The following is a 14,355-nucleotide window of genomic DNA, read 5'->3' on the forward strand; positions in this document are numbered from 1 at the left end:
TCACTGCTAAAGGTTTCAGCTCCTGAGGAGAGGGAGAGAAGAGGTAGGTGCAATGGGCAGACATCCTACCTTTGTTGAAGCTGTGTCATTTTAGAGAAAAGATCCAAAAACCAACCAAGAGTGGGCATATGTAAGCAGCCTATTTGATTAAGACAATAAGATGGAAAGTTTGTGGTGTGGTCTAGAATTTGAACAGGGCAGGATGGAAAAAATTATCTGAGCTTTTCTATTGAAGAGTCAGTTGTGGAAAAAAAAAAGGAAAGGAAAGCCTACAATAAACACTTACCTCTGATCAGTTGCAGTGTGCTATGTTGAACAATGTTTCATGTTTGACACACACTTTAACCTGACACCAGGGTAGTGATAGCCTGAGAATTTTGTCCACTGGAGAAAGCTTTTATCTTGATTTTTTGTGTTATGTATTGCACATTTTATGATGTATCTGGATCAGCTGCCATTATTCCTAGACCTGGGAGTAGCCATCAAATTATCAGAGTCAGCATCATGTCATTGTAAAGAGATAGTCTCCCCTGACTCCTGCTCAGCCTCCTCAGCAGTAAACCGGGGATGAGGCAGGCTTTCTTCGTACACTGTGAATGCCAAATTTATTTTCCTGCAGTGACTAGTGGGATTGGACTCCTCTCTGACTATACAGCGTAACTTTCTAACATCCAAAACCCCCGTAATTACCTTCTCTTGATTCTTTACAAACTACACGATTTTGAAGTCACAGACACTATTTTTCTAGTCTGATCTTCTTACATTGTAGGGCAGAATATCTGACAGAGGTGTTCCATAATGAGATCATAATTTTCTGAAAAATAGTTAGCTTTGATTTGAAGATATGAAGAAACAGGAAGGTAATCATTTTCTTAATCAAGTGATTGTACACTGGAAGTGTTTACAAAAACCTATGCCCGTTTTGTTTTTAGTCTGCCTTCATCTTCCTTGTAAAAGAGGTGACAAAATTATCTGAAACACATCCTTGTCTTCTCAGAACAAGAACCTGTGTGATTGTAAAGGATTGTGGAATTTGTTGACATACAGGACACAACTGAGGAAGACAGTTCTCAGATGCTGAACCTCATTCCCTGCTCTGGCAAGCCATCATGTACAGAGCTTGTATGATCCCCAGCACTACCAAAGCCTTGTAGGAAAAGTGTTGAACATATTTGCCTTCTCAACCAGAAATTGATTGAGAAAACCAGTGGTTTGTTCATTCATGGGATATTAGCTAGCTGAATCACAGAATCAGAGAACTGTAGAGGCTGGAAGGAACCTCTAGAGATCACTGAGTCCAACCCCCCTGCCAAAGCAGGCTCCCTAGACCAGGTTGCACACGTAGGCATCCAGGCAGGTCTTGAATGTTTCCAGAGAAGGAAACTCCACAACCTCTGTGGGCAGCCTGTTCCAGTGCTTCCTCACCCTTACTGTGAAGAAGTTCTTATGCACATTTGTGCAGAACTTCCTAAGGTTCAGCTTGTGGCCATGTCCCCTTGTCCTATTGCCATACACTGTTGAAAAGAGTCTGGCCTCATCCCTTTGCCTCCTGCACCTTAGATATTTATAAACATTAATCAGATCCCCTGTGAGTCTTCTTTTCTCAAGGCTGAACAGACCCAGGTCACTTCAGGCCCTTTATCATCTTTGTGGCCCTCTGCTGGACTCTCTCCAGGAGATCCCTGTCTTTTTTTGTACCAGGGAGCCCAGAACTGGACACAATACTTCAGACGAGGCCTGACTGGGGCACAGTAGAGGGGGAGGATCACCTTTCTTGACCTGCTGGCCATGCACTTTTTAATGCACCCCAGGATGCCATTGGCCTTCCTAGCCAAGAGGGCACACTGCTGGCTCATGGCCAACCTGTTGTCCATCAGGACCCCCAGGTCCCTCTCTGCAAAGCTCCTCTCCAGCAGGTCATCCCCCAACCTGTACTGATGCATGCAGTTATTCCTCCCTAGGTGCAAGACTCTACACTTGCTCTTCTTAAACCTCATCTGGTTCCTCTCTGCCCAACTCTCCAGCCTGTCCAGGTCTTGCTGAATGGCAGCACAGCTTTCTGGCAAGTCAGCCATTCCTCCCAGCTTTGCATCATCAGCAAACTTGCTGAGGATGGACACTATTCCCTCATCAGTGTCACTGATGAAGATGTTGAACAAGACCAGATCCAGCACCAACCCCTGAGGAACACCTCCAACTGTACTTTGCATCGCCAGTCACAACCCTCTGAGCTCTGCCAGACAACCAGTTCTCAACCCATCTCACCGTCCACTCATCTCTTCCACACTTCCTCAGCTTTGTTATAAGGATGTTGCAGGAGACAGTGTCAAACGTCTTGCTGAAATCAACGTAGACTACATCCACTGCTCACCCCCCATCCACCCAGCCAGTGATGACATCATAGAAGGCTACCAGGCTGGTTGAGCACAACCTCCCCCTGGTGAACCCATGCTGACTACTCCTGATAACCTTCTTCTCTTCAGTAAGAGAAGAACTATTTGTATCAGAAATAGTGTTGCCAGTAGGAGTAGGGAAGTCATTCTCCCTCTGTACTCAGCCCTAGTGAGGCCCCACCTCGAGTACTGTGTCCAGTTTTGGGCCCCTCACTGCAAAAAAGACATTGAGGCTCTGGAGCATGTTCAGAGGAGGGTGACGAAGCCGGTGAGGGGTCTGGAGCACAGGCCTTATGAGGAGCAGCTGAGGGAGCTGGGATTGTTCAGTCTGGAGAAGAGGAGGCTCAGGGGAGACCTTATTGTTCTCTATAACTACCTGAAGGGAGGTTCTAGTGAGCTGGGGGTCGGCCTCTTCTCTCTTGTAACTGGTGACAGGACAAGGGGGAATGGCCTCAAGTTGCGCCAGGGGAGATTTAGGCTGGACATTAGGAAATACTACTTTTCTGAAAGAGTGGTCAGGTGCTGGAACGGGCTGCCCAGGGAGATGGTGGAGTCACCGTCCCTGAAGGTGTTCAAGAAACATTTAGATATAGTGTTGAGAGACATGGTTTAGTGGGGTTATTGGTGGTAGGTGGATGGTTGGACTAGGTGATCTTGTAGGTCTTTTCCAACCTAGCTAATTCTATGATTCTATGATTCTATGATTCTTCCAATTGCCTGGAGATGGCATCAAGAACAAACTGTTCTATCACCTTTCCAGGGACAGAGGTGAGGCTGACTGGCCTGTAGTTTCCCAGATCCTCCTTCTTGCCCTTCTTGAAGCCCAGCGACATTGGCTATCCCCCAGTCTTCAAGCACCTCTCCCATTCTCCAAGAACTCTCAAAGATGATAGACAGTGATTCAGCAATCACGTCTGTTAGCTCCCTCAGCACATGTAGATGCATCCCATCGGGGCCCATGGATTTATGCACACTGATGTTGCCTAGACGCTCTTGGACCATCTCCTCTCTCACCAAAGGGGAGCCTTCCATTCCCCAGACTCTCCCGCTTACCTCCAGGGTCCAGGATTCCCAAGGGGGAGTCTTTGCAGTGAAGGCAAGCAAGCAAGGTGTCATTACCAGAACACCCCCCCTCATTTAGTAGGGGACCCACATTTTCCCTAGTCTTCCTTTTACTGTTGACACACTTAAAAAAGTCTTTCTTATTATCCTTTATCTCTTTTGCCAGATTCAATTCCAGGTTGGCTTTATCCTAAAGGCTAGGGTAGCAATCCTACTTTTTGATTTGCTTCTTCCACTCAAAATCTCAAACTCCACCATCTTGTGATCTCTACACCTCAAGCTGCCCCCGACCTTCACTTCCCTAACAAGCCCATCCTTATTAGTAAGAACAAGGTCCAGCGGCACCGCACCCCTCATCAGTTCCTCCACCACCTGCGCCAGAAAGTTATCTTTAACACATTGCAGGAACTGTCTGGAGTGGGCATGTCTGGCCATGTTGCTTACCCAACAAATATCTGGATGATTGAAGTCCCTCATAAGGACCAGTGCCTGTGATCACGAGGCTACTTCCAGCTGCTTGTAGAAGGCCTCATCAACTTTCTCCTCCTGATCAGGGGGCCTGTAATACACACCCACAACAGTGTCACCCTTGCTAACCTTCCCCTTAATTCTCACCCACAAGCTCTCCACTGGTACATCTCCCTCCCCCAGGTGGAGTCAGATACATTCTGGCTGCTCTTTCACATGAAGAGCAACTCTACCACCCCGTCTTGCCAGCCTGTCTTTCTGAAAAAGCACGTAGCCATCCATGACAGCTTTCCTGTCATGTGAGCTGTCCCACCGTGTCTCCGTGATTGCAATGAGATTGTGGCCTTGCGACTGCACGCAGATCTCTAACTCTTCCTGTTTATTTCACATGCTGTGTGCATTAGTATACAGACACTTTAGGGAAGCAGCAGGTGCAGGTATCCCTAAAGGGATGCAAGAAGATCTCAGGTGGGGAGTTCACAATGGTACCTCCTCCGAGCAGTCCTCAGTCCTCACAAGACCCTACAGAACAATCCAGAGGTTTTTTCCTGCAATCTCATATGACGACAACGTCCCCAAGCCCTTCTCTGTCCCACTGACCTCCACCCACTTCCCTCATCAAATCTAGTTAAAATCTCTGAACTCTTTGGTCCACTCCAGTGAGCGTCATTTTATCCCCTTCCCCCTTCATACCTAGTTAAAAGCTCTCTCAGCTAGCCCTGCCAGCTCCTGGGCTAGGATCTGCTTTCCCTGTGGAGATAGGCGAGGCCCATGCACAGCCATCAGGCCAGGCACTGAGTAAACTGCCCCATGGTCAAAGAACCCGAAGTTCCTGCAGCAGCACCAGCCTTTCAGTCACTTATTCAAATCCTGAGTTTTCCTAGACCACTCTGTATCCCTCACTGGCCCAGAAGGGAGAGAGGAAAATACCACTTGTGCTCCTACTCCCTCAACCTACTGCTCTGAAGCCCTGAAATCTCTTTTGATAGCTCACAGGCTTCCCTGAGCGATTTCATCACTGCCTGCCTGAACTATCAATAATGGGTAGTAATCAGAGGAGTGAACCAGACCCATGAGTTTTCTGATGATGTCCCTGACCTGTGCTCCAAGGAGGCAGCACACCTCCCTGTGTATCGGGTTAGGTCTGTATACGGGGCCCTCCATTCCCCTGAGGAGGGAATCGCCTTCCAAAATTACCCTTCTTTCTTTCCTGGCAGAGGCAGTCTCAAGGTGTGGGGACAGCAGCCTCACCCTAGGCCCCCTCCTAGGCAGATCCTCCCTCACCTCCCCACTGACCTCTCCTTCAATTTCCAGTGCCCCAAACCTATTGCTTAGGGGGACCTGGGGAAGCGGGGTAGGCAGGTAGGGGATGCGTCCATGATGCCGAAGTGGAACTGTCTTCCTACCCTACTCTTCTGTCAGGTCTGTCCGACTGTGACAGGGCAGGGGGTCCACCATTTTTCTGGGGATATCTCCCTGGCACCCTTCCCTCCAGCACGCCAGCAAGTCACTCCACCAGTCAATCTCCCGCAAGATGCATACAGTAGAAGATGCATACAGTACTATGACTACATGTAACTTGTAACAATTACTTGTCTAAATACCTCATAATCTTCATGAAGTCACTTAAATTGTGACCAAAAATGACTAAAAGGTTTTTAATTTTGTTTATCCCTTACATTTCTATTTCAATCTGAATTTCCAACCTCATTTAAATATATATTAGTAGCCCTCAATCCTCTAATTGTGACAAAACATTAAAGTTTTGAAACAAAGCTTTCTTTCCCCCCAATTTTTTTTTTTAGCCTGTTTTACATAAAACTTGTTCTAGTATCTTAATGGACTTTCAGCACTGCTCTTATGAAGAGCCATCTTTTGAAATCTGGATCAATTTGCAATTGTTTTCTGTGTTTTGGAAAGATATTAGTGACTAAGAACAGTGAAAGACTGCCAGGAGTCCCAGTACAACCTGCATGGCAGTCCTGAAAGTCTTTGAGGATCATGACATGAAACAGTTTGCCAAATAGTGCAGGAGCTGAAGACTGGGAATTTTGTCTATAGATGCCCATCAGACTGCTACTCAGGCTTCTGAGGAGTCAAATGGATGAGCAGGCATGAGACTTGACTGAATCGGGCTGTAACGTCATCCAATTCAAACCGTCTTTGTGATATGCTTGCACTGTAGCCAGTCTCAGTCAAAGGGAAACACATCTTTTGAAGAGCTTTTGAAAAGCTCATTTACTTATCACCATCATTACTATCAGTGCAAAAGAACTTTGTGTCACAGGCCCATTCTGCTGGGCTCTTGGCAGATCTGCTAGGGCACAGGCTGCCTCTTTCATAATAACTGTGCTGGTGTTCATATACAGTATCACAGATAACTGGGTCTCTAATCTGTCTGTTAACTGTTCAGATTCACATGACTTCACTTTATATAGAAATTCTATGACAAAATAGTCTGCTGTCTCATCTTAGACTTTCTTTATTCCCAAGCGCTATGTAGGGAAGGCTTCTTTTTCTCATTGCTGCTCTACTGCAAGTGATCATATAATATGTGAGAGGAGGTCTGCCCATAGTCTCCTCTTACGCTTATTCCCTTTCCCTGAAAAGGACTTTCATGGCTGTAAACTCAGAATTTTCAGTGGCATTTCTCTGGCACTATCTACTTTGAGAGCTAGGGAAAAAAAAACATTAATGCAAGGTCTACTTATTCTAGTGAGAATAGAGAATAAATGAAACAGTATGGGCAAAACAGAAAATGCTAGTTAGAAAATGAAGATACATTTGAGAAAAAATGTTTTCATGATGCACTTACTAATTCAGCTAAGTTAAACATTACTTGAAATTGAATTATAGAAGCATTCTTTTCAGTAAAAACTACCTTGTTTTTAACTCAACAGTCTCACAACAAAAAATCTAAAACTATCTTTTAAAAGAAATTGTGATGATTTCACAGTATTTGAGAAGAGAGCTGCAGGGGAAGTTAGTGGGTTGTCAAAATTTTATGACTCTGCTCTGTCTTTCTTTAACAAAGACCTATTTTGAGCTCTGTACTTCAGTTTATTTTATAGTAAAACATTTGTGATCCCAGGCACACTACATTTTTGTGATCCTCTTAACTACATTTTTCCTATTTGCATTTATATATATCTTGCTTGTGTACAAATCCAGAAAAAAAATAACCTCAGTTGGCAGTGTGTACTTGTTCAAGGGATTCCCATTTTAAATATCTTCCCTCTGGGCCATATGGTTTAAAGATATCTCTGACTGTCCTGAAAGCTCATTTTCTTTAATCCTGGATTAGCCTTGTTGCCCTTCTTTACCTTTTCAAGTACTGCAAAGTCTTCTCACCACCATCCCCCAATGCAGTAAGGAGAAAAGAACATAGTACTCAAGATGATCTAAGTTTTGACCAAAGCAATTCATAATCTCAGCATATCCTCCCTGGATTTCTAAACTTGCTTAACATTTCATTGGCTTTCTGAATGCTTTTTCTACATCTTAACAGTGTTAGGAAGAAGACGACAGTCATGTCAAGGTCTTCATGGTGTCTCTGGCCATCTTATCTTGTTTTGAATATTCTTGCATAAAAATCTGCCCTTATGTCCAGTGGGCACTTACAAAAATAGTTACACATAATTTATTAAAGCAGACAATTAATAAATTGTAATTATCAGTCTACTGACTTGTAGATACTGTAGATGTAATACTCAGAAGTCATTTGTGCATTTACAAAGACGATACTGAAACAAGGTCTCTGACAGTAGAATAAGTGTTGCTTGTTTGGGATCAGGAAAAAATATGTAATTATGTGGCACAGGGGCTTCAAATGTCGAAGCTGCATTGTATGCATATAATAAACTGCATATAATGCCTTGTGAATACTAGATGTATTAAATGGATTTTCTAAGTTTTTATACTTCCTTTTCTAATCTAGAATAGTTACAAGAGGACTAAAGATTGCTTTCATAAATCATATTTCTTAAACTGTCCTGAAACATAGCATTAAAGACATCATTCATCTTCTTTCTGCAAGGGCAGAATTCTTGAATGATGTACAAATATTAAGAAAGAAGATCCTCAAATCATAAAAAAAATCACTGAAAAAACAGAAATCACACCTTTTCAGAATGATCAAAATAACTTCAAGTAAGTCTTCAGTTGTGGTGGCTTATCAGTACTTACTTGATGGAAGATTGTAAACACTTACCAGAATTATGTGTATTGGTGGGTTCTTAGCAGTGGGGACACATTCTTAGAAATAACTATTATGCTTTTAAAACTCCTTAAAACACAGAGCAAAAGTAATAGCATATAAAACAGACAGACCAGTCAGGAAGAACAGCTCCATATGAAACACAGAGAACGTGCCTTCATGTCTGCTGTTATCTGTGTATATGAAGTTACATTTAGTGCTTATAAATATTTTAAGGGCGTGACATATTTACCTTGATTTTGATAAAGAACACTTTATAGGGCAAATTAACTCAGTGCTAACATTCTCCACTGTGTACTGAAGTTTGCTGGAAAAGATTTCATGTTGCAAAAGAGGAAAGAAGGACTCCAAGGTGGAGATAAGAGCAGGAGAGAGATGCGAAAAAGAAGCTCGGTGAGATTTTGTTCTCTTGCCACCAAGCCAGCAGCCGGCATAGATGCGACAGTGATACAAGTTTAGAACAGCTGCCAACTAATGTTTGATCAGGGATAAAATATGCCGAGGTGACAACATCTTGCTCCCCTGCATTTCAGGGATGATCATTAAAAATGCAGCAAGGCTCGTACAGGCCCAGAAGGTCCTGTGTTCTCTCAAGATACAAGGGAGAGAGACAAGTTCACAAGATGTCAAGAACAATATCCATTTGTGTTTACTATGCAAACCCGCTGAGTAACCTTTCTATGCATGTTTGTACTAAGGACCATTGAGAATTTAGGGGGAAAAAAGGGTATCTTAGAGTGTGAAGGGATAGGCAGCCAGGGAGGAGAAATAGGTAGAGAGGTATATATTTGGGAAGTAGAAAGATGTCAGTGTATGTTTTATAAAAAAGAAAAAAGAAAAAAAAAAAAGGAAGATTAAAAGATGTGTGTATTTATACACAAACACAGCTAGAAATGCTGTAAATACAGCTACAAGTTTGTGTTTGCCCCTCCTTCCCTCCTCCTCTTTTAATAATATATTGATGTAAGCAGCTTGCGCATGCCAAACAAATTCTCTGCACAAAAAGTCAGCTGTCGGAAGGAGGCTCATCAATCTGGCAAAGTGCACTCAGGTAGAACGCCTCTTGGGGCGCCTGCTCCAGCAGCTCCACTGCTTGGGGGAGAGGGATTGCTCCAGCTGATGGTCTCATAAATGTTCATTAAAGGGTCTTTCCACTGGTTTGCAGAAAAAGCAGCTGTTTGCAGGAACAGTGGTAATTTATTTCTCAATGATATTACGGAAGGCTATTGTGTATAATTGAACTGTAGGAAGTTTTGCTGTTAAAGTGGCACGCTGGCTAGTGGCTAGGCAAATTTACTCAATCAGCAGTCTTTACAGCATCCACAACAAATCCAGAGATGTTCAGTTTAGGATTCTTTTCTGACATTCTCAGGGAGGCATGCTATGAACGGCTTCCCACATTTCTCACATTGTCTCATCATTTCTCCTTCTCTAAAGCATAGTGAAAAGTGTAGGAAGGAAATGTATTTTTCCCTAATTGTTAGAAAAATACTTTAGCATTTGAGATCTGTTATTTCATTTTAAAATTGTAGAGGGTAAACCAGTGATTTATTGTAAGAAGGACCATTTGTATGTGGTGGCTGAACAACTTGTCAGACTAAGAACATTTTAAAATAGTGTGATGAGAACCTAATCAATTTTTTAATTAATTGATTAAAAAATTTCATAGATTAAAAATTGAGTGGTTAGTTTAGGAAACCGGGTAAGGTAAAAAATGCCAGTTTTCATGAATAATTTGCCATCTGCATATCAAGGAAAGAATCACAGAATCACAGAATCATGGGGGTTGAAAGGGACATCTGGAGATTACCTAGATTACTAGAAAGTACATCTGGAGAGTACCTCCCTGCTAAAGCATGTTCCCTAGAGCAGGTTACACATGAAAGCTTCCAGCTGGGTTTTGAATATCTCCAGAGAAGGAGACTCCACAACCTCTCTGGGCAGCCTGTTCCTGTGCTCTGTCACCTTCAAATTAAATGATTTGTTTCTCATCTTTGTATGGAACTTCCAGTGTTCCAGTTTTTGTGCCCATTGCCCCTTGTCCTGTTGCTGGGCACTGCTGAAAAGAGCCTGGCCCCATGCAACCAGTCCTTCTTGTTTGTAAGAATGTGATCCAGCAGTACACCTGTGTCAGAAAGTTATCTTCCACACATCGCAGGAATCTCCTGGACTGTGTGTGCCTGGCAGTGTTGCTTTTCCAGCAAATTATAGGATGATTGAAGTCCCTCATGAGAACTGTTACCTGTGATTGTGAGGCTATTCTTAACTGTCTGTAGAAGTACTCATCTACTTCTTCCTGCTGATCAGGTGGCTTGTAATAAACTCTTACAATGGTTTATGTGAAAATTTAAACATTCACCTCATCTTTATGTGACTGCAAAAATAATTGTTCTACTCTTACTTTTCTGTCTCTCACTTGACTATACATTAGAGGTCAATACTGTTTTCATTTGGTTTGATTTTTTGCTTCTTTACCTCCTACATGTTACTCTTTCTTTGTATGATGGTGAAGCTCTGCTTTCCTACCATTCACTACCCCCTCTCTATTTCTACTCTGTCTTTGGCATACATGAGTAGTTGTCCAAATTAGACAAAAATAAATGGATATATGAAAAGAATAATTGTAGTGCTGGTGTTTTTGAGGAGCTAGATGGGAGATATAACAAATAAACATTACATTTCTGCAGGTGAGACTGAGAACACTGAAAATCACTAATGCATTAGTAATGTCTAATGAATGAGAAATAGTAGCAAATTAGGTAAAAATTAAAGTTATGTTATAAAGCTGCCAATTCCTGTATGTTTTGACAAGTGTTTTCTGTAAGTCCCACCTCTTAGACCATGTAGATAATGTCAGAACATCAGCATCGGTTCATGAAAATGAAAAAAAGTAAAGCAAATGTTATCATAAAGGAAAATAATTCCACTACAACATGTCATCTGAAGACACCACATTTTCAAACAGAATCACAAGTACTTAAACCTCATATATTATCTACCCTCGGAATACAGGATACCTTGAGTCCTAGTTTCTATAATTTGTTTGGGCTGAGACAACATCATCCACCCTCAGTTATTTTAGGATCCCTGTTCACTATTGCTGCAATTTCTTCCTCTCCATATTGTTCATATTTTTAGCAGTCATTATTTTTTTATTATTTTTTTTAGTACTACGTTGAACTCATCTTTCAACACTTCTACCATTTCAGTATTGTTGAGAAAGCCATGTAACAGGTGATTGTCATCTTATCTGTTACCGTAAGTATTTGGATGTGTATACTTCAAGATGAGAAGCTCTTTAACACTTAGTTTTTAATTCTCTTATTGATAGGTGCAACCTGTAGTTGGTGCCAGTGGTTATGGCATTCCCCATGTAGACAAGGGAAGGGATGTACATAGCACAGGTTTGATCTGCAGGTCCATAACATATCCACAGTTGGGCTCCTGGCCTCCAGGCGCTTTCATTGTAGAAATCAGTTTGGCATTCAGGATAGGTGCAGTCCAGACATGGGCTACAGTTAGCAGATGAAAATAATTCCAACAAGGTGGGCAGGAGCAGAGACAGGTCCCAACCATTTTCCAGATTCTTTCCAATACCTCAGAAGCAGCTGGAGTGCTCACAGATCAGAGTGAAATCAGAGGACTCGTTATCTTTCAGTATTATTTCAGTTATTTGTCACTATTTTATTTTTACCCTAATTTTTCAAACGGGCTGTGATTTTTAATTAACCTGTGCTAGAGCCGCAAATTCCTGACAAACCTGGAGAACTTGGAGGTTTTTAAATGGGAACTTCATCATATGGGGTTTTCAGTGCAAACTTGTCTCTACTAATTAGTATTGCTTATAAATTAATTATAAGCCTGCTTTACAAACCAGTAGGAGAAAAGCTGTATACTATGCTGAATATGATTAAGATAGAAGAGCAAAGATTTTAAGAATAAACACAAACAATTTTTATTGACTGGACTATCTTTTAGCCTTTTTGTTGAAAAAAAATCTTTTCTTTTTTAAGACCTCCGCTTTTTTAAAAAAAAAAGTATAATATTCTTCTGGAAATTGAGCTATAAGTATCTGAAAAAAACATTAGAATGAAAGCCTAAAATAATTTTAAAAAAAGAAAATAGAAAAACTAAAAAAAAAAAAGGAAAAAGCAAAAGAAGAAAAAAAAGATAAAAAGGAGAAAATGTATTGTAATATGCAAATACATAGACCCTTTACATTCAACCTAGAGAAGAAATGGATTAAATCGGAAAGAGTCAATATATAGCCTCAGGAAGAAGTGTATCTCCCCCTGGAAACCATTTTTGTTTTACTTTAGTGGGATGGAAGTAGTGCTAATAATATAAGATTTGACAACTTTTCATCTCCATCTCAGTGCCTTTTCTTTGGCAATATGCCACAGAGCTGGAATTACAATACACAACTTTTTACAACAGTTTCTCAATTCATCTTCATTTACCTGCTTGAAAAGTAGAGTGCTTAATACACAGCAGAAATGCTTCCTTCTGTCCTCAGATTATAATAACTTGTGCTTGGAGGTCCTATCTCAATTGCAAATGAAACTGCAGGGTAAGTGTGAACAAAAGGCAAGAAGACTAGTATAGCCAAGAAAAAAAAAAAGCAACACAACTTCAAGAGCAATCTTAATGGTGTGTTGAGATTATCTCTCATGAAAGCAATATTGTGGGACCAGAAAAGCGGACATAAAAATAGCTTGTAAGATGAATGGGCCATTATGTCATCATCATTTTTGATTTTGTGCTTTTGTTGTTGTTTTTTTGTTGTTGTTGTTGTTATTTAATAATGCTTTCAGCAAAAGGGGAAAAATCTCATTGTGCTGTTAAAGCAATGTCATCACCTCTGAGCTAGCTGGAGAAATTTAAGACTGCCTTCTGCATACCTTTCCCGTGTAATCTTTTCAGTGGCTTCTCCAACTGATTCTTAGTTTGCCATCTAATCTAGAGACCTGCTGCATTAAAGGACACTAACTTACTGATGCTGCCTAAATCTGTTCTGCCTGAGCCAGAATAAACAATAACCAAATCCTGTGAAGTGAGTGAGAGTACAGCACAGCAGCTGTATTGCTGACCTGCCTAGTGAAAAGCATCTGTCTTTGCTGAGCTACCTCGTATTCAGAGAATGTCAACAGAAACCATATATTCCCCACCTCTACTATCCTTTTCTCTTTTGGGACCTTGTGTATTTTGCCACATTTAGAATTGAATGACAGAAATAACCTTTTCCTCCCACTAAGAAAGATAGCATGACATAGAAAGCTGACCTGAAATCTTCTGTCTGAAGAAGGGACTTTGTGATGAAAAAGGGACAGTTGGAAAATAGTTTCTGACATTTTTATTTTCTGTTTCTTAGTTTCTACATTTACAAAGTCAGCATGAATTTTAAAATGTTTGACATGTTACTTCTAAATGGAGGTTTCTAAGCTTTAGAACTTGAAATATGTTTAATAGTTTGTTGTTACGCACAGACAGATCTCATCATACACCTCCAAATCTCTGGTCCTATCACTCACTGAAATGAAAGAAAAACAAAGATTCAGTCTGTTCTCCACAAGAAGATGTGAGGCACAGACTCAGCACAATGGCTTCTGCCCAAACATTTTCTTCTCTACAGATGTACTGCAGTCTACAGTCTACAGTGGAAAGAAGAAACAAAGGCTATCACATATGACCACCATTTTCATGACTCAGCTTCTGGGGAAGTCCCAGATATACATAACCTCACAGTCATGAGAATCTGTAGCAACTGATATTGCTTTAGTCTTTCTTTTCCATGCCTTCTCCAAGGCCTGTTCAGGACTTGATATCTCTGTCAAATATATGCTCGTTAGACAATCAATGCTTATGGTTGTGGTTTTTTATATGGCAGTGAATTTTTTTTTAAATTATGAACTTGAGACCTTTTGAATTCTTAAGATTGCCTTTATTTTGGTTTTCGTCTCTTTTTCTGGGTGCCATGAGAAATCTCAAAAAGAATTCACAGTATTTTTTCATGTTTATAAAGACAGTTTTTGCTGTCTGGAGTGAAGATATGTTACAAGTTTAAAACCACTGCTTACTTACTTTTTTCCTAACTCAACTACTTTTGTACTAATACTGCAGTATGACAGGCAATATTTATATATTGTATAATTTGTATTTCAATTTAAAGTGTTTTTATATTTTCCTGAACATAGTATGTTCAGAAAAGGAGTCTGT

At 41.0% G+C, this 14,355-nt stretch overlaps 2 long non-coding RNA genes across 2 annotated transcripts; one reads left to right on the plus strand and one right to left on the minus strand.

Moving 5' to 3' along the window:
* LOC110394217 lies at positions 287-2,468 on the minus strand. The gene is made up of 2 exons (XR_002435454.1): positions 2,266-2,468; positions 287-469 (listed from the first exon to the last, which is right to left on the minus strand). It is a non-coding gene; the product is annotated as an uncharacterized LOC110394217 (long non-coding RNA).
* On the plus strand, positions 2,446-13,978 carry LOC110393043. The gene is made up of 3 exons (XR_002434759.1): positions 2,446-2,482; positions 11,308-11,397; positions 13,772-13,978. It is a non-coding gene; the product is annotated as an uncharacterized LOC110393043 (long non-coding RNA).

This window comes from Numida meleagris, chromosome 2, assembly GCF_002078875.1.
Source record: "Numida meleagris isolate 19003 breed g44 Domestic line chromosome 2, NumMel1.0, whole genome shotgun sequence".
Taxonomy (NCBI): Eukaryota; Metazoa; Chordata; class Aves; order Galliformes; family Numididae; genus Numida; species Numida meleagris.